General features: G+C 41.8%; 1 long non-coding RNA gene across 1 annotated transcript; it reads left to right on the top strand.

Annotated features, from left to right (window-relative positions):
* Nucleotides 1-5,414: 5,414 nt before the first annotated feature.
* LOC113269852 (uncharacterized) lies at nucleotides 5,415-10,717 on the top strand. The gene is made up of 5 exons (XR_006411643.3): nucleotides 5,415-5,657; nucleotides 6,149-6,225; nucleotides 6,368-7,195; nucleotides 9,052-9,105; nucleotides 10,507-10,717. It is a non-coding gene; the product is annotated as an uncharacterized LOC113269852 (long non-coding RNA).
* Nucleotides 10,718-17,270: the final 6,553 nt, after the last annotated feature.

Raw genomic sequence — 17,270 nt, 5'->3', positions numbered from 1 at the left:
ATACTACGTGAGAAACACTGCTGTTGCACACTGTAGAGCCTTGACCACCATATCCAAGACTACAACTATCTGGATAAATAACAGCACTGATATTTTGATCAGTGTGCATTTTGCTTTTTATATCATGTACAAGGCAACCTATTACTTATCTGGGGAGAGTAGCTAAAACTTGAGCTCATAGTAAAGAGCTCATGCGAGAGCCCGACTCTACCCAAAGGGAAATCAAGTGATCTCTGTCATCAATTTGAAAACTCAAATACAGAAATATAGATACTAATAACACAGTAGATCTGATGAAACAGTGTGCTTGCAAGTTTTATCCACTGAAATATGTGATTTAGAGCCTGCTATTCTCTTCTAAGAAAGTATTCTATTTCATATCATTAGCGAGGTAGCAAGCACGTGGAACTTAATGATTTATTAATTTTCATTATTACTCTTATTTGAATTCAAAATGCAAATTCCATAAGATATGTTGGTTGAGGGAGTAAATGCTTTATACAGTAATACATTATGCTGAATACTCTTTGTTTTGCACACATTTTATCCAAATCGTTTTGAACTGTGTTGTGCGCATCTGATGGTGTTCTGTATTTGGCATTTCACATTCTAGTCATTTTTGTCATCTGCCATAATTTTGTATTTGTTGATTACCTCAGGATCTTGGCAGTATTGTGTATTTCTGAAACATATTCGGATATCTCATCGAATCAAGACGAAAATAAAACCCACTTGAAGTGTTAGTCACACCCACACACACCCAGCTTATAGTATTCAGCGGTGTGCAGACTTTTAAAAAATGTCCTCACAAATGCTAACATTAATATTTAGCATCAGATAGCTGGAAGAAAAAATGACAAGTACAGCATGATCACATTTATGTAATAAATAACCAGCAGACCCATCAAATTTAAATCAAGATCAAAATAATAAATAATAAATATATATATATAGGTGTGTGGAGGAGAGCGAATCTATTTGCATGAGGAAAAATAATGCACATCAAAACAAATGCTTCTGTTGGCAAAGAATATTCAGGAACACAAATGCATTGATTCCAGGAAAAAATAAACCCAACTGCCAATAAATACGGTACAAAGAAGAAAGGAAGAAATGGATTTCAATATCAGTATTATCTGTGTAGGTTGAAAGTGCAAGCAACGCAGGTGTCCATCCCCAAGATAGCAGGTGGGTAAAATGTGGGGGGTGCACACCATGGAGTATTATGCAACCATTAGAAGCAACAAATTAGAAATACACCTGGCAATCATACTTGGGTCTTCAAAATATAGGGTTTCTTTCTTTTTTTTTTTTTAAGATGTTATTTATTTATTTGACAGAGAGACAGCAAGAGAGGGAACACAAGGAGGGGGAGTGGGAGAGGGAGAAGCAGGCTTCCCGCTGAGTAGGGAGCCCAATGCGGGGCTCAATCCCAGGACCCTGGGATCATGACCTGAGCTGAAGGCAGACTCTTAATGACTGACCCACCCAGGCACCCCAAAACATAGGGTTTCATGGAAAAGTTAGAAATGGATTGAGATGTAAATAGCAAGGGTATTTTCATAAATTAAAGTTCATGATAATATAAGAATACATGGTAATACATGGCAGTATGAAGCTGGTTTTATAAGAATGCATAAAACAAACAAAAACAACACTTTTTTAAAAAGATTAAGAATAAATGTCAACGAGTTGGGGAAGGTCCTAGGAATGAGCTGTGGGGATACAAAGTAATAAACCAACTAGAAAACACAGGCAGGCATTGCATGAACAATGTTAATGTGCAGAACGAAGGACTATGTTAACTCAAGTCTCTGCTTCTGAGATGAAAACAAGAGTTTTCTGAATGACTTGACAAAAGGGCAGAACATCAGATTGTTTATACAGAGTGAGATCAACTCTCTGAAATGGCCAATATTGAAAGAGGACTCTAAACTGTGAACAATGGTTAACAAAATATCGCAACTAACTTTTATCTGCCGTTCATATTGACAAGTACTCCTACCTGCCAGCTCCAAAGAGGTCATTCGTGGTGCTTGCAGTTTCAACATCCTTTCAGGTGGCCTTTGGATGGTGGCATGTTTGTTGAGGCGTGCATTAATCGGAGCATCAGGAATGGCTCAGCTAGGATCCTGAGGAGTCAAACCTGAGCATGATCATTCATTTCCGGCTGCATTTCACATCACACATGCATCTCGTGCAAGAAGAGCAATAACACCAGACAAGCTGAATAAACCTAATTCGCTTAGGAATAGAAGGAATAGAAGTATATCATTTTAAACCGGCAACCAATTTTGCTTGTCAATGGTAACACTCAATCTTAAGAGTGTAGAATAGAAAAGTTGCCAAACTTAATTTTCTCCTGGTGGTTTCTTTCAATCAATAAAAAAAAAAGTACTTATGTCTGGAAGCACACTTTTAAAAATTAGAAGTTAGTTTATTATAAATTGCTAGACAGTGAATTATAATAAGAGGCTTCTGAATCTATTGGAAGGATTTTACTGTTACTGCCATGCAGAAAGAGATGGACCGAAGTATACCAGGGATAGGAGAAAAATTTATGAACTTTAGAAATTCTTTTGCCTACTGTACCTGATCTAGAATTCTGGCCGGTACCTAGAAACAGATTGTTTTATGCTGCTTCTTTTATTTATTATTTTTCTGTCCGTTCTTTTCTTCATTTGCTGAATTATCTACCTTTTTATGTTCTTTTTTCCCCTGATATCCTCATCTCAGCAAATTGGACCCTGAGAACTAGGATTCTTTCTAACACACATTTAAAAAGAAATTTTACTCTACTGTGGACCACCAGATTGGGCCAAAAAGATTTCACTGGTTCATAAAAAACGTCCACTTCAGCCACCTGGAGAACTTTCTACATGTGTTATGATCTCAAAATGTATTTCTATGTAGTCAGGGAACTCAAATAGGGTATGAGGGTAATTTGAAAGCTTCCTATAGAATAATCTTTGTAACTATTCACATCACCTTCTGAAAAAGGCTGATACTTTTAAGCCTGAGACCTCATGGTTTCAAATGTAAAATGGGAGAAACTAAATCACTGATTCATTTCTCCAAGGAACCCATCTCCATGTTGGTCATCATTTATCAGTCAATTACAGATTCATAATTCAAGTATGTGTCTTATCCACCCAACGGGGGGAATTTCTGATGCTTCAAAGAATTCAGAGCTCTTCTTAGGCTCCCTACATGAGAACTAAGTAATACTGCCCTATTATCTCGCTGACCAAACCTCACATTCGCTCATAGTTAGAGTAAGGCTCACTATGGCAACATTTTCGTAGAAGAATATAGATAATTTTCTGGGTACTTACTGCATCTCACCATTATCATTTACTTCTCACCAAAACCCTGTCCTGGTATGAATTTAAATCCTTACGTTCTCAAGTGTAGCTAGATGATCATGTAGTACAATAGACCGATTCGGACCCTGATAAAGCTCCTAGGATGCATTTATAATTCATAGCGAAAGGCAATGGAAACATGGTACGAATCAGCAGGATAGCTTCCCTGGAGGTCTAGAGTAAGTGATCATTCATTCTGTCTATTCTAAGAAACTCCATCACGGTGGTCGTATCTCTTGCCTAGAGCAAAGGACACAGACAACATTGGCCACCACACATGTGATAACACCTCTGGGGTCACAGCTGCCATTCTTGGAAGTCAATGCTGCAAAGACTTACTGGCTCAGAAACTTCTTGATGACGTGATCCTCAAATAAGCAAAGGCAGTGGAGAATTTTTCTTCTGCTTTAGTAAAAGTTCATAAAGCATTAGAGACAACTTTTTTTTTTTTTTAAAGATTTTATTTATTTATTTGACAGAGATAGAGACAGCCAGCGAGAGAGGGAACACAAGCAGGGGGAGTGGGAGAGGATGAAACAAGCTCACAGCGGAGGAGCCTGATGTGGGGCTCGATCCCGTAACGCCGGGATCACGCCCTGAGCCGAAGGCAGACGCTTTAACCACTGTGCCACCCAGGCGCCCCTAGAGACAACTTTCTAATAAAGCTTCCAACTCTCACCATAATTGCAAATGAAAGACTCTGGCCTTCTGCCAGGAAAGAAAATGTATGCATGTTTGGTCGGCCTGCAAAACGCTCTCCATCCTTGAGGTAGTACTCACATCAGCATTTCCAATCCATTCACTACCGAGACAGGCACCAGGCCAAGTTTGGTGAGAAAGACATCTTCGTATTTCTTTCTCATTTCCATGAATGTAAAGTAAGGATCGTTTCCTTGCTGCAGAAGGTTCCCTATGATGGGGAAGGCCCATGATCCAGCAGGAGACACGTGCTTTCTCCCCTTGCTCTCTAGTACTCTTACAAAAACAAAACCATCACCAAATTTATGTGACAAGCAGCCACCTCTCCAGGAGTGATGGCCATGTCCCTTGGATATCTTTTTCAGGAATAAAGCACTAAAAACATTAAAAGGTAAACCTTATTTTTGCCATCCTAAGCATAGACTAAGTAGTCTTTGTCTCTTTAAACATTTAGAAGAAGAGTACAGAGTCTTTGTAGTTAGTTGAAAGTTATTTTTAACTGATGAACTAAGGGAACAAAATCAAATTCTTGTAAAATGCACTGTACCTTTATCCCAGTTCTGATGACGAGCCCAAACCCTTCCGCATCAGCCAGTGACATGATGGACAGAAGAAGAGGACACAGACAGCTCAGAGTAGAAGGCAGTCTGGTGGTTGGGAAAGGGATTGAGGCTATAGAATAAGCTGAGTCATTAGCTAGAGGACCTTCGTCTTGTCACTGAACCTCAGTGCATCTCGGTTTTCTCATCTAAGTACCCCACATCGCAGAGTTAGCTGTACTTTCTTTGAACAAATACTTATCGAACCGCCCCCACCATGTCAGGCACGAAAAATATAAAAAAAATTTTCACTAGACCAAGGAAACGAGATTAACAAAAAATAAGATTATAAGGTGGAAAGTGCTAGAGAGAATTTCGTATGGAGCAATGTGTCATTGTTTGAGAATCAAATTAAATTATTAATTGGTGAATTATAAGGCATTTAGTGGATGCTATCTAATTGGTTGCTGGTCTAGCTTGTCTTTCGACTCCCCAGCCTGCTTGTAACAAGCTATCTGGAGCTATCTTTCTGCTCCACAACCTGTCACATAGACATGAGTGATTGGATCAAGACTGGGCTACTGACCAAAGATGAACTTCCCTTAAGAATAGGGAACTGGGACTGTGAAAGCTCAACTTCTCTTTGGGCAGCCAGATCTAGAAACTCTAAGTCCAAAGATATGATTTGGGCACCTTTCACCCACTGGGAGGCCCCGAGAAACTGAAAGCAGGTCTGAAAAACAAATGGCCTCATGACCCTACGTCCACTGCCTCCAATACCCTCAGGAGACCTTTTCCTTGGATTGAATTCATTCCTGCTTAAACTAGCTAGCAGTGGTTTCTGTTACTTGGAACCAAGAGGGTCCTAACAAAGGTCCTAACAAAGGAAAAGTTTCATACATGGCAGAATATTTCTTATTACTTATTGCATTTTATGGTAATTATAGATAGAGTACAAAACATCATCTCCCTGGAAAGGATGCAGCTAAAATGTTGACACCTCTCAAATTACTGAGACAAATAACATCAGTGGGCAGTATACTCATTGGCCAGTGTAAGTACCCATTTCTTTTCGATTTTTGAGTTGGTCAACACTTGATTTCTTCTAGACTTTAAAAAAAGGGGGGGCCTTATGGGACGCCTGGGTGGCTCAGTAGGTTAAACATCTGCCATGGGCTCAGGTCATGATCCCAGTGTCCTGGGATCGAGTGCCGCCTTGGGTTCCTTGCTCAGCGGGTGGTCTGCTTTTCCCTCTGCCTGCTGCTTCCCCTGCTTGTGCTCTCTCTCTGATAAATAAATAAATAAATAAATAAATAAATAAATAAATAAAGTGCCCTAATAAATTAAGAAACATTCTTGCAAACAGCAAGGAATTTGTCTTCCAGTTTAGAGGAGAGTGATAAGGTGGTAAAAACCAGTACATTTATGTTCTATTAAACAAAGATGCACCAAGCATCAAAGAGATGTTTATCTCAAAGCTCCCACTCTAAATATGCAAACAAATTCTTTGTCACCTATCTTACCTGATTATTTCATCTTTCCAAGTTCACAGGTAAAATGTGGCTAACTACTCCAGCTCGCTTGGCACTGATTCCTAAGGAATGAACTGGATGGAATTAAAAGTAAGAGATCAGCTTTGTTTTTATTGGGTGTGGAGGTGGGAGTGAAGCACCTGAATGTGCATTTAAACTGAAAAGGAAACACTGAGTCCCTAATCAATGCAACAGCTACAGTTTGCAAAACTTCCTTCTTGTCTCTGTTCAGAAAGAAAACAGTGAGATCTTCATTGCGTTGCACCGTCTTTTCCAATTCATACCTCTGAGATAATGCATCATCCTGCTACAGAGAGGTTTGGAGCGAGAGAGTCATTTTTCCCGTGTATTTCCCACAGTTTTTGAGTTTAATAATGAATCACCAATTACCTCTAGCACTTGCTTGTTTACAAAATTCAGTTTCTCTTGGGCATTCACCAAACCACCAATTTTTACATTGCCAGTTATCAGCCGCATTTCCAAAGGAGACTACTAAATATTGAGAAGTGGGTGTGGCTGGAGGAACGTGGGACTCTCAGAAAGATGACTGTTTCCTGCCTCCCTCTTTCCCTATGTAGCTGTGAATCTTACGCTAAATTATGATCATCTCTCTTGGCCTCATTTTTCTCATCTGTAGAATGGTCCCTTCAGACTAGAAGACTTCGAAGTCCAGCTCCAGCCTCCAGCAATCAAACCTAGAAGGGAAGAGGGGGCAGAAACTCAGGTGTGACGCACACAGTAAACTGCCCAGCACTGTTATTTTGCCAGAGTTTCCAGAGCAGTTCACAGTTTATCGAAAAATGTAACTGTTATGTCATCACCCTGAATTCCTTTTCAGCCTCGGCCCTTCTAATTTCTTTTATTAAGTCTTCTTTGGAGGTTTACCAGATGCATTGCCAACTCTCCCTGCAACTTTCTTGGAAAGCTCTGAAGGCACATTCTGTTCCTGTTGTTTTGCGGTGAACTGAGGCTGAGGACGGGGCTGTGAAGCATCCTACAGGTGGGCTGCTACGCCATCAGAAGTTCAAGGTGAACTCTAACCTCCTTAGAGAAGAGCCAGGTGAGATGAGCATGTGTGGGTTGAAGTTTCTGTACTGATTTTCAAGCCTAGGCCTGCACGCTAGACCTCCCTTGGGAACTGTTAAACCATAGCAATGTCCACATCCCACACGTCTGGGAGAATGTATTTTAAAAAGCTTCTCAATGTGACGAAAGGGCATTCTAGGTTGAGGACCTCTTGTAGGGGAAAACAACTTGCTAAGGAGACCAACAAATCCATTCAGCCAAATTACAATGAAGTTCGGAAGGCTTGCCTTTGCCCAGAAATCTTGCCCCTCAGTGTGCGGAATCTGGCAGAGGAATCAAAAGACAGAGAAGGTTTGGGGGAAAGCCCTGTGTATCCTAGGAAACAGGAACAGTCTGTTCACAGCAGCAACAGCAGGCCTGGGGAAAGGCTGGGGGAGAACGTTCCAGGAAGAGAGAGTGAGGGGTGGACCTTGGATCTGTGCAGAGAGGGGTCCAGAGCTGGTTTAGGGCATTTGGGAGCTGGAGGGAGGGATGGGAGGCCTCTGTAGCCAGACTTGGGCCTGGGCAGCTGGGAGAATTCAGCGTGAGTGATGGGAGAGACATCACATCTGGAACAATGGGCTGTGATGAAGAGGGTAGGATGGAAATTAGCCTTGGAACAAAGCAGGGCAGGACAGAGAAGATGGAAAGACTAATCATTTCTAAATTGCTGGTGACAAGCAGGGTCAGTTGAAAGCCCTGTAGCAGAGAGGCAAGGGGCAGGCGTGGAAAAAAGACGGGGACAGAGGTATTGCTTTGTTGTGAGTTTCTGGAAACCAGGAAAATGTGTGAGCATAGGGGTGGGAAGATGAATGAAATAAAAATCCAGAAAATTTAGGTTCTCTCTCTCAGGTGGGTTGGGTGGGCCCTTGGGAGTCTTCAACCAGACAGACCTGTATTTCCATGGCTAGAACAGTTACCTTATGAATATGATATTCATAACTTTGGCTTGAGAAAATATTCCTGTGTCTGGGCACTTTTCCCCAACCTGGATAAACACCAGTTTTTCTACCTAAAGGCTCCTTTTTCTACTTGTGACCAGGCAAACAACCTGTGGTTTGGGGACATCTTTCTGCCAAGATGTCTGTGACTTAATCCATAATAGAGATTTTTTTTTTTCCTTAAAGCTTTGCAATTGGGGCTGAGTAAATATTAGAGGTTTCAAGATCACTTTTTTTTTCAAGGTCAGCTTTTAATAAGAATGTCCAAGAATGATCAATGGTAGCCACTACTTTCTCACACAGGGTAGACAGCAAGCCTCCAAATGGAATGGGAAACCTGACATATTCCCTCAAGAGTAACCTTCAGGCTCTGAGCTACATATTTCATATTCACAAAATATCATAGATTCCCAAATACCTAAAGTCTAGAAGACATAGGGCCAAAAAATCTGACGGACCTCCAACCATAGGGATTTTCTGACCCACCGGCAGAAGTTGTGCTAATTAGCATTTAATCGCGTCATACTTAGCTACTTAAAAAACAAAGCAAAATATTTTTACTCCTAACGTTTCCCCATGAAGCATCACCTTCTCTAATATAATTAAGCCCACATTGGATTCATGTATAGACATTCTGGACCCATATCAAATTCCTTGTGCAAGTACCCGTATTATAGACAATTGAAAATAATTGCTTGACAACCTGTTAATTAAAAGGTTTGCTAGGAGAGGATAATGAGAATTACCTTAGAGTCCCATTGGTTAAGAAGAAAATCTTAAAATAATTGTGGCACTTAATACGTGTTGTGAGCTTACAAGAAATAGGCATTTTAAAGTGCTTTATATAATTATTCCAGTTATTTCTTATAGCGAAGATCAGACAGAACTATTTTTTTCTCTATTTTGACAGATGATAAATTCGGAGGCACAGAGAAGCTGCAAAATTTGCTCAAGCGAACAGCAGGTAGGCGGTGGAAAAAGAGAGTTGAACCCAATTAGTATAGCTCTAGTGTCTCTGCCCCTGGCCTCTGGTGATAGCGCCTCCTACTGGCTGAAGCCTGACGCTTCTACTGCTAACTACGGCCTACAGTCATCTTTAGGGATGTGACTTCATAATGCGAGAGATGATCACTTAGGATCACGAGGGCTACTCCTCCAAATTAGCTCGTGGGGTGGGGGCTCCATCTTCACTCTAGGCAGCCCGGGATTGTGTGTGAGTTTCCTGGGGATGCTGTCGCAACTTACCAGGAACTTGATGGTTTACAAGAGCAGAAAGTTACCAATGCAGAGCCTGGAGACCAGGAGTCTGTGAGCAGACCCAGCTCCCTCTAAAGGTTGTAAGAGGGAACCCTACTTTGCCTCTCCCAGCTTCTGGTGGCTCCGGGTCCTTCTCTGCTCTTGCCTGCATCACCTCTGTCTCTGTCTTTACATAGCCTTCTCTTTCCTCGGTTTCTCTTCCATGTGGCTCTTAAAAGGACAAGTGTCATTGGATTCAGGGCTCAGATCTCAACTTGAGATTCTTAACCTAATTACATTTACAAAGATCATTTTCCGAAATGAGGCCCTTGATTTCAGGAAATTCCCTCGCTCTTGGCGTCCCTCTTTTCCAGGGGGCTGCAGTTAGCGATTGGCTGAGGTAGAGAAGCAGAGGCCCCATGCTTTGACCCCCTGCAGGACAGCTGCAAAGGCTCATTCCTGCCCCAGTCACTCCCCGGAGGATCCAAAGATGTTGGTCACAGCTGTACCCACATTGTTCCCTTTCTGCCCAAATCTGCTTTCCTCGCTTCCTTGCAAATGTATCTTCTGGAAGCCCTCCTCAACAAGACTTCTATGTCGAGATTGCTGTTCAGAACCTGTTTCCTGGGAACCCAAATGAAAACAACTATACTGGAATTTGTGACCAGCTGCATGACATCTTCTGGCCAGTCCCGGCCTTGTAGGGAATTCAGCAATTTTATAAATGGATTGTTCCCTGGAGTCAGCTCTGCTACAGAGGTCTGGACTCGTACAATAGCAGGAGGATGATGCATCTTGCGTTCGAAGTTTAAAATAGGAAGACATTTTCTAGAGAAAGTTCTATTAAAAAGGCTTGCCACTTCCTCCTTAAAAAACTAGAAGCTTTGTTTGATGCTTCTCTTTTTGTCTTATCAAAATTATAACCCTAAAAGCCACAATTCTACAAACACAAAGGTCTGTATCGTTACAGAAGACTTACATTACTTTTTAACATCACCCCTCTATCTGATTATACCCTCGTGTGCCGGAGCCCACCCCGCCACCACACACATCGATACCCTCCTATGTAGACACACAGCCCTGTTCTTTTTTTTTTTTTTTTTTAAGATTTTATTTATTTATTTGACAGAGAGAGAGACAGGCAGCGAGAGAGGGAACACAAGCAGAGGGAGTGGGAGAGAAAGAAGCAGGCTCCCAGCGGAGGAGCCCGATGTGGGGCTCGATCCCAGGACTCCGGGACCACACCCTGTGCCGAAGGCAGACACTTAACGACTGAGCCACCCAGGCGTACCACAGCCCGGTTCTTGACAGTGAGTAGGAGGTATCCAAGAAGTCTCAAATACGGGCCACCTACATTGGCCCCTTCTCAGAGAAGTAACTTAAATCTCTTTGCCAGGTATGCATATAATATAGAATAAAACCGATTTGCTACCCATTTTGAGAAATGAAATGGAGTTTGGTGGGAGAGCTGAAGGTAACCATCTGTGGATGAAGAATAGTAGATGTTGTCTGCCTATGTTTCTTAGCTCCTGCCGAGATCCAACCGTTTCCTTACTGGTAAGAATCAGCACAGGGAATGATGAAAGATTAACTTCATGATAACCACTTGGGGGCTACCAGATATGGGAAAAGGAAGCATATTTATGCTTTTATTTTAATGCCCAGTCTGGACTCCTTGGAATGACGCCTTCTTGGAGGGATATGCATAGCATATTAGCAGTGCAGACATCTTCTGAAGGGTATCTTAAGCTGACCGAGTCTACGATCAGGAACTAAGGAGTCCACAAATCATTCTATTAGCCTACAATCTCGGTCAGGATCTGACATGCCCTAATTGAGCAAATATTTGCAGTTTACTGGTAGACTACTGTACCCCTATCAGGGACCCCTGAGGTCAGTTGATGATTGTGGCTCTCAAAGGCAGTTGTCATTGATGCCCGTGTTAGACAACTGGGTGTCATCAGCGGAAAGGACCATGTAGTCTGAGGAGAGCCTCACTTTGTTCATTAAAACCCAATAACTATTCAATAATAAATCACAGAAAAATCGAAGTGGGCTTAGAGATCACATATCACAAGTATTTGTGTATGAAGTTTGGCAAAGCAGTTAAAGTAGCTAATAACACATTTCTCCCCTTCTAGGAGTGGCTTATGGTTGTATACTACAACTTTACACTTCTATCCTTGGGCCCAGACAGGTAATTTCTTTGGATTTGTCATAAAGAGATGATCAGCCAAGGACTTAAAATGTGTGCACGGAGAGGCTAATCGTAACATTATGACAGTGAAAATTGTGAAATCACCTAAATTTTGTTCAGTGTAACATTTTATATGAGGAGTACTTTGCATCCCTAGAAGGTATAGTAGGAACTCAGTATTTATAACCATGGAAGATGTCTATGCCATATTGCTTAGTGCAAAACAAGATAAGCACACCACATGCATAGGAAGAAGTCATCTCTAAAATTATACATACAAAACCAAGCACACACACATATTCATAAGATATCTGAAAGCATAGTCTTATCTGATCATACAAGAATTGCAGAAAATATTTACTTCTTCATACTTTGCTGTACTGATTAAACTTGTTTACAATGAGCACGTGTCATTTCATTAAGTTAAACATGTCTAAATCTGCCTTAATTTTTAAATCACGCTTTTACGAGCCATGCTTTCTTATCATGTCCATGTCTATCCTTACTATACTTATTTACGTGTTTTTACCTATTATACTATTATTTGTGTTGTTCTGATTGTTAATGATACAACACTTAATGTTACTTGGAGATACCATGTGAGTGGCTTGCAAACCATTCTGGAAACACACTAACACACATAGCATGGGCTCTGACCCGACCGGCCCCAGTAGCAGGGAAGAGAGTGTGTCCCCCATACTCCAAGGCATACCAACTAGTGGGGAACATGCAGATGTGATCAAGGAGCCTGTCCAGTCGTGGTCAGGTGGTAGACAGGCTGGCATCAAAAAGAAATACAAAATTTCTAATGTCAAAGCACAAAGAAGAGGAAACAGAGCATGGTCCTAGCTGAGTAATCCACCTGTCCTTTCTGAACTTATATTCCTTCCTCATTTGCAGTTCGCTGTGGTGACTAGAAAAGTGTGTGTCGGGGGGCCTGGGTGGCTCAGCCGGTTAAGCAGCTGCCTTCTACTCAGGTCATGATCTGGGGGTCCTGGGATCGAGTCCTGCCTCAGGCTTAGGGAGCCTGCTTCTCCCTCTTCCCCTCCTCCTACTCGTGCTCTCTCTCTCTCTAAGGTTTAGCCCTCTGTTTGCTTCCTCCCTGCATCTAGAGTTCATCCCACAGAAATCGCATCTAAGCCCACAGCTCAGTTATCACATCTGCCATAAAGCTAAGTTGGCAAGGCTGGCCTGCCTCCCGGCCCATAATCAGAGATCTCTAACTGTCCCTCAGCCACTCTCACTGCCAAGAGCTTCACCTGTTATCGAGCCAAAACGTACTTTCCAACTGTAACACTCCCAGCAGCCTCCTCCTTCTCTGCCTACGGCCACACTCCCTGAGTTACCAAGTCTTATTCACTCTTCAAAATAGTGAATGTCTCTTTTCTCTTTCTCTCCTCTCTTCAACATCAAGTTTTATCATCTTGATAAACACTTCATTGCTCTCCTTGACTCAAGTCTCTTGACTTCCAATATAGATTTATTTATAATATCAACAAACATTTATCAACTCTCCACCGCTCTCTTAGAAGTTAAGGATACAGCAGCGAGCACAAGCAAAGAGTCCCTACCCTATGCAATTTGCAGCCAGTGGGGGTACAGCAAACACACGAACACATACATAATCATACGATGTCAGATAGTAATAAATTATATGAAGAAAAATAGAGTAAGAGAATAGGTAGTGATACCATACAGAGGTGCAACATTTTTTTTTTAATATTTCTTTTAACGGTTAGGTTCCTATGCAATTAATGGGAATTGATCACCTATAGCTTCCAGATTAAACTGCACTTTTCTCTTGGTGACGTTGAGCCTGTGCCTGAGATAGAATCATACTTGAAGCATCCACTTGAGTATGTCTTTTATTTTCCCCTTGAAAGCAGCCTGTCACTGTAATCCAGGTAGATAGGAAAGCATCTTGTGTCTAGGATGAAAGGCTTTGCTCTGTCAGGACGTAGCTTCCTACACTGACCACAAGGGGAGCGCAGCAGTCATTTCCAGGAGCCTGAATGACCACAATTCCATAGTTGGTGCCCAGATGGTTTGTTCTCCATACTTGGTTCCCATGAATTTTTCTATTCTTTTTTATCTCCTGCATGTCTTTCCCACAACTAAAGAGAAATTCCTTCTTCGCCCTAAAAAGAAAATTGCATTTTAGTTTCCTCCATTCTATTCCTCTGGCCACTAATTGTTTTAATTTCTACCAGATTCTTATTTCTCTGTTTTAAAGATGTGGATATCTAAAATGGCAGCAGTACTTTTGGAGAATGTTTATTGTTAGAAATAACAATTCAAGGGGAAACCAGAAATTATCTTTCAGTCAGTACCTGACATGGATAGCAGGTAACATAGTTTTGTTCCTCAGTTTACCTAAAGTATTGAATGCAGATACTTGCCAAATACAAGTTCCTCACTAAAACTGGGCGTTTCAATACTGCACACATATACAATTCTAGGGCCAGCCTAATATTCAAAATAATCTGAACTCAAATATTCCGGTTTACAAATAAGTACATTTAATCACAGAGTGATCAAAGGATGAGCTGAGTTAGTTTAGGGACTCACTTCAGTCCACTGATTTATCCATGAAACTATGTTGTCTCTCCTGCGGCCATACTGTAAAATCTGAACAATCGTTTAGGTGCGGATCTAAAATCGTTTTTTCACAAGTCTCACAATATTATTCTAAGAATCATTATAAAAACGTGCCTTTAGGTTCTGAATACTAAAAACATCTGACATCCACACACAGTACTCGGTGTTACCTTGGGATTATTCGAGGAGATCTATCTGTGCAGACAGCAAGATAATTAATGATAATAAAAACAATAGAAATAAGAGTAATACTACATAAGCATGACTTCTATTTATATGAAGAAAATTCTGTGTCAATGCATGCACAGCATTTGGTAAGTACACACAGTTAAAACTGCTAACCTTGATACTCTGGGGAGAGAGAGACAAAGAACAGGTGACATGCCTTCCTAGGAGGCTAAAAGTATACACTGTGTTTACTTCTAGAATATTTCAGTTTTGGAAACAACCATGTGTAACTTCTGAATTTATGAACATTTAAGAGGCGAAAATTATAACCATAAAAGGAAACACCACATGGACGTTATTATGGGAAGAAAATGTTACTTCTATGAAAGGCCCTTGAACTTGCTGAAAAGACAAAGACATCCATTATTTTCCCACTGCAAATATAGTCAGTCAGTGACTAACCAGCGAGCTCAAGACCCAGTCCTAATGGTGGCTCTGTATCGAATTACGAGTAACAAAGAATGGACTTGTTTTGCAGGAGTGATTAAAAAATCCTCATGAGCTCCGTCCGAGTACGTCAGCTACATGAAGTTGACTGTCCACCACGGTGAACATCCTGGAGACATCTAGGCTTTCTTCCTGCTCAGAGTTCAGGCACAGAAGTTTTTCACCCTCGAATGCTTGGTTCTTAGGAATGGCCAAGACCCCTTAGATTTCTTACTAGTGTCTCCTCATGTCCACTCTGTTAGCTTTGCTTATTAAAATGTAATTATATTAATGTGTTTCTTTGATCTAAATTAAGCTCAATAGTTTCTTCTTTCCTAAAATTAGAATGTAAGAAATGTGAACCCTTTATATATGTCTTGTCTTTTATATGATTTTGGTGTCTTTTATCAAAAGGAACATTTATCCATGCCCCTCACGTTGCCAGAAGGAAAACACTATTCAGTCTCAACTCCAATTTAGAGCAGTATTGAAATAAACACTTCTAATCCCTTTCTCTACCTGACCATTTCTCCTTTGGATGGAGGAGGAGCTTATCTGATTGGTGAGTTCCGTGAGAACGTGGCCTTCATCAATGCCAGGTTTCTCCATTGGCGGAGAGGATTCGTGTTGATGTTCTTGTCCATGAATAGCCCTGCACCTTGTCTGTTGATCTTTTTCTCCTGGGTTGTTCTGTTCTCAAGTAGAACATGCTTTCCTTCTGCCCCTCTTCAGTGTCCATTTGTACCCTCCTATAGGGGATGTCTGCCATTCTCTATTTTCTCCACCTTAGACCAGGGAGGTCAAATCCTAGTGACAGGAAGCCCTGCAATGGACTCAAATCCAGTATTATCAGAATAATCCTGGTTCTGGACTTTAATCCGCATTCATCTCCTTGGGTTGGCTCTGAGTCGTTCATAACCCATAGGCCTACCTGCACATGTACTTAGTATCTTTCTTTAAGCTCTAGAAGTGTAATGTGTATCTTCTCTCGGGCATCACAAAGTCCCCTCAAAATTGACACACTCAAACTTAACTCATAATCTTCTCTCTTGGGTAGCAATAAATTATCAAAATACTGGTTCCCTTTTGAAATTTCCTTCTTTCTAGTTGTGCAGGCCACAACTTCCCTAACCCTTCTTCTTCTCCATTTTACGATCCAATTCATCACCCTTCCCTTCCTCTCCACCTCGTCTACCCGAGTCTCAGACACCTCATCTCTCACCTGAACTATGGCCATTGCCTCCTAATGAGGCTGCCCGCATGTTCTCTGGCCTCTGTTCAATGAGCTCAGCATGTTATGGCCAGGGACATCTTTTCCATGCCATGGATGGCATTTTATTTCTTTTTTAATAAAGACAAAACTCCTGGAACGCCTGGGTGGCTTAGTCTGTTAAGCGTCTGACTATTAGTTTGGGCTCAGGTCATATTCTTGGGGTCGTGAGATCGAGCCCTACTTCAGGCTCCCCGCTCAGTGCAGAGTCTGCTTAAGACTCTCTTTCCCTCTCCCTCTGCCCCTCCTCTCCCTCCCTTTCATGTGCTCTCCCTCTCAAAAAAAAAAAAAATGTGAGAGAGCGAGAGAGAGAAAAGTCACATTAAAAATAAATAAATAAATAAAGACAAAACTCCTGGCATAGAATATAACCGAGGTCAGCAAACTTTTTCCCCCAAGGGGCTAGATAACAAATATTTTACGTTTCCTGGGCTATACTTTCTCTGTGACAAGTTTCCAAGAGTTATGGTAAAGAACAAACACGCATGGACACTATGTAAACTATCCTTCTCTTTGTCGTCCTCCTCCTCCCCTCCCTCCCCGTCCCCTCCCCCTCCACAGAGGCAGCTGTGGTCCAACGAGAGCGTACAGAGAAACACACCTGATGGGCTGGCCTTGACTCATAGGCTATTGTTGGCCAACGCCTGTTCTATAATATTTTGCATATCACGAACCTGTGTAGCTCTCTGTTCTCTTATGCAGGATATCCCACCCCAGCTGCCATGCCAGTGTCACTGACTTCATGCTTTCCTGCTTCTCTCCTCTCCCACCAGAAGGCCTTCATTAATGTCCTTCCCTCTGTCTGGGTTGTTCCTCTATCATCCCTTCACCTGGGTAGATCTTACCTGTTCTCCAGATCTTAGTCCAAAGCTGCTTACTCAAGGACGTCACCTGTGGTCTCCGCACCCTGTATTGTCTCTGCTAGCCTTAAAGACCTTTCCTCCAGAGCACGGTGAACAAGGGCAATGGTTATCTCTGCAATTACCTGTAACGGATGTTCCCTCCACTTCCTCCCACCATCTGTGAGATCCAGGAAGCAGGAAGAGTGTGTTTCCTTTGTTGATCACGGCACACCCTGCACCTGGTGCTTGGCCCATAGGTGGGATCTGGTAAAGTCTTGTTGACTGACCGAATGCATGAACGATGCGTGAGTGAGTTATCCCCACGCCACCAC

The sequence above is a fragment of the Ursus arctos genome, unplaced genomic scaffold (assembly GCF_023065955.2).
Source record: "Ursus arctos isolate Adak ecotype North America unplaced genomic scaffold, UrsArc2.0 scaffold_33, whole genome shotgun sequence".
Lineage (NCBI taxonomy): Eukaryota > Metazoa > Chordata > Mammalia > Carnivora > Ursidae > Ursus > Ursus arctos.
The sequence above is the reverse complement of the archived record's forward strand: the minus strand, read 5'-3'. Positions and strand labels throughout refer to the sequence as shown.